The following is a 4,191-nucleotide window of genomic DNA, read 5'->3' as shown; positions in this document are numbered from 1 at the left end:
AATTTTCAACCAGGCAAATATGACTATTGGGATTTTGTCAATGGTTCTTTTTATTAAAAAAATTTTTTGACTTTATATTTTACAAAAAAAAAAGAACATTATAGGCCTCTCCCCACCGCACACATATAACATTCCTGCTTTGTATTTGTGGAGCTAAACAGTGCTAAGATAAATAATTGAAGCATATAAATAGCTCTGTCATTTAAGTAATTATTGATACAGACAGTTTTGCTTTTATCTTATTTAAATGATTTGATGTATTTCTAAATTGACCTACTGCACTGATACTGTGTCTGATAAAAGTGTTATATGAGTCAAAAACATCATTTCTAGTGACAGTTTCCTTTCTATTTCTTCATGGGTAGTCAAAGAAATTTATGACAGCAAAAATACTTCATCTTCATATATTTTTTTATTCATGTTTATTTATTAATTGCTGTTGTTGTTGTTAAGTGCAGTCAAGTTGATTCCAACCCATAGCGACCCTATATAGGGTTTCCAAAGAGCAGCTAGTGAGTTTGAACCACCAGCCTTGCATTTCAAACGACTTTGCAGTCTGACGCATTAACCCAGATTGTCACACCAGGACTTAATTCATACATTGTTGGTGTTGTTGTACTTAGGTGCCACGGATGGGTACCGATTATAGCAACCTTATGCACAGTGCAACAAAACATTGCCCGATCCTGGGCCAACCTCACCATTATTGCCACGCTTACCCCATAGATGCTGCCACTTTGCCAATCCATCACACTGGGAAAATTCCTCTTTTTCTCTGACCGTCCACCTTACCGAACATAATATCCTTCTCTAGTGATTGGTCCCTCCTGACAATATGTCCAAAGTATGAGAGATGAAGTTTGGCCATCTTTGCCTCCAAGGAGCACTCTGGTTGTACTTCTTCCAACACAGATCTGTTGGTTCTATGGGCAGCCCATGGCACTTTCAATATTCTCCTCCAACAACATAACTCAAAAGCATCAATACATCTATGGTCTTCCTCACTCACTGTCCAACTTTCGCATGCATATGAGGTTATCAAAAATACCGTGCTTGGGTCAGGTGCACCTTAGTCCTCAAGATGACGTCTTTACTCTTCAACACTTTAAAAAAGGTCTTGTGCAATAGATTTGCCTAATGCAATATGTCTTTTGATTTCTAGACTGCTGCTCCCATGAGTGTTGATGGTTGATCCAAGAAGAATGAAGTCTTAAAAATGTCATGTTTTTTTCTCTCTTGATAAGAATGTTGTTTATTGGTCCAGTGGTGAGGAGTTTTGTTTTCTTTACATTGAGATGCAATCCATACCTAATGAAGGCTGTGGTTTTTGATCTTCACCAGAAAATATTTTAAGTCCTCTTCACTTTCATCAAGCAAGGCTGTATTATCTGCATATTGCAGGTTGTTAATGAGTCTTCCTCCAGTCCTGATACCATGTTTTTCTTCATATAACCCAGCTTCTCACATTATTTGTTCAGCAAACAGGTTGAATAAGTATGGTGAAAGAATACAACCCTATCGCACACCTTTCTTAATTTTAAACCATTCAGTATTCCTATTTTCTGTTCAAACAACTGCCTCTTGGTCCAGGTACAGATTCCTTATGAGCACAGTTAAGTGTTCCAGAATACTCATACTTCGCAATGTTGTCCATACCTTGTCATAATTCACAAAATCGAAAGCCTTTGCATAGTCAATAAAGCACAGGTAAACATATTTCTGATATTCTCTGCTTTCAGCTAAGATCCATCGGACATCAGCAATGATATCTCTCGTTCCATGTCCTTTTCTGAATCCAGCTTGAATCTCTGGAAGTTCTCTGTCAATGTATGCTTGCAACTGTTTCTGTATTACCTTTAGTAAAACTTTACTTGTATGGGATATCAGAGATATTGTCCGATGATTTCTGCATTCAGTTGGGCCACCTCTCTTTGGAATGGGCAAAAATATGGATTTTTTTTCCAATCAGTCGGCCAGATAGTTGTCTTCCAAATTTCTTGGGAGAGATGAGTGAGTACCTCCAGTGCCACCTCACTTTCTTGAAAGATTTCAATTTTTATTCCATCAATTCCTGGTGCCTTGTTCTTTGCTAATTCCTTCAATACACCTTGAACTTCCTCCTTGAGTATCATTGGCTCTTGATCATATGCTACCTCTTGAAACAGTTAAAACATCAACCATTTCCAGTTGATACAGTGACTCTGTGTATTCCTTCCATCTTCTTTTGAAACTTTTTGCATCATTCAATAATTTGCCCACAGAATCCTTCAATAATCAAAGTCGAGGGTAGAATTTTTCTCTTCTGTTCCCCCAGCTTGAGAAATGCTGTGCATGTTCTTCCTTTTTGGTTTTCTGATTCCAGATCTTCGCACATTTGTTGTAATATTTGGCTTAATCTTCTCGAGTTGATCTTTGAAATTTTCTGTTCTGCTCTCAGACCTCCTCATTTCTTCTAGTTGCTTTAGCATCTCAACGCTGGACAGCAAGTTTCAGTGTCTTTTCTGACATCCATTTTGAACTTTTCCTTCTTTCTTGTCTTCTTAATGACTTTTTACTTTCTTCATGTATGATGTTCTTGATGTCATCCCACAAGTCTTCTTCTTGTCTTCAGTCTTTAGTGTCTAGTGTATCAAATCTGTTCTTAAGATGATCTTTAAATTCAGGTGGGATATATTTAAGGTCGTATCTTTGATCTCATGGACTTTTCATTTTCTTCAGCTTCAGTTTGAATTTGCATATGAGCAATTGATGGTCTGTTCCACAATCTGCCACAGGCCTTGTTTTGACTTATGATATGGAGCTTATTCATTGTCTCTTTCTGCAGATGTAGTCAATTTGATTTCTATGTATTCCATCTGGTGAGGTCCATGTATATAGTTGTCTCTGATGTTGTCTAAAGAAACTATTTGAAATGAACAAATCATTGATTTTCAGAATTCTATCATGTGATCTCCAGCAAAATTTCTATCACCAAGGCCATATTTTCCAACTACTGATCCATTTATTGCATTTTTGGATAACTGACAGTCTAGATATTGTATAAAAGGAGCATATTTTCTATTTTTTTTCTGTGCAAGCAAGGGGCAAATGAAGAGAGCATTAATGAAGGAAAGAGTAGTTAATTATCTGCTCTATAACTTCAAACAAAATAAGAGGCACAAATTTGCAATTTGAAGATACTAAGGTTAAAAAATAATTGAGTTTTTCATTGGAGTTGAGTTTTAGATCTCATTAAATTCTCTAAGTGTTGGGTCATCCTCTGGTTCAGAGGAAATAACCAACACTCTTTGTTGCACTTAACACGGTTTTGGTATCAGATTTATATGTATTTTTTAAAAAAAATACTTGTCATTCTATACCGCATGTCATTGCAGTCAGTAAAACTTGTTGCTAATTTTGGAGTATGTGTCAGAAAAAGAAAATAATGTTTAGGAGATTTTTCCCCCTGTTAAATGTTAAGTGTTGAAACAAAGAGATGGTTTAAAGTAGGTAACAAAATTACATATAGGACTAAAAATTGGGTAAAATTTGAGTCAATAGCTGTGGACTAATTATTCCTGCATGTATTTGGACATAGAATGGATATGCATCCAGATGGGTAATTATAAAGGGGATTTAAGATTTAGACAGAAGATTGGATTAGATAATCTGTAAGAATTATTTTTGCTAGTTGCCAGCATATCAATTCAATATCATAGCAACCCTATGTGTGGAGAGTAGAACTGCTCCCTGAGCTTAAGAGAACTTTAGAAGCAAATCATAAGGCCTGTTACAGGCATCTCTGGGGAATTCTAACCACTACCTTTCCCTTCATTGTTAAGCAAAGTATCTTCAGCAAAACTTAAATTTTGTAACATATTAATGATATTGTTTGACAATCGCTGTATCCTGTCAAATCACATTTCTTTAAAATGGGCACAAAGTGGGCTCTATTACATGCAGTTTGTCAGGTTATTGTTGTTGTTAAGGATCGTTGTGTCAGTTTCAACCAGTAGCGACCCTGTATAGGGTTTCCCGAGGAGCAACTGGTGAGCTTGAACTGCTGACCTTGCAGTTCATACCAACAGGTAGGTGCCTTAATAATTACTTGGCATAACTGAATGAGCACTTTCAGAGTTGCTTTTGTTGTTGAAACTTTTCAATTGGTATTCAGTCAATTTCACTGCCATAATTTTTTTTTTTTTTTTTTTT

This window comes from Chrysochloris asiatica, unplaced genomic scaffold (genome assembly GCF_000296735.1).
Source record: "Chrysochloris asiatica unplaced genomic scaffold, ChrAsi1.0 scaffold00012, whole genome shotgun sequence".
Lineage (NCBI taxonomy): Eukaryota > Metazoa > Chordata > Mammalia > Afrosoricida > Chrysochloridae > Chrysochloris > Chrysochloris asiatica.
This window is presented reverse-complemented; position numbering follows the sequence as displayed.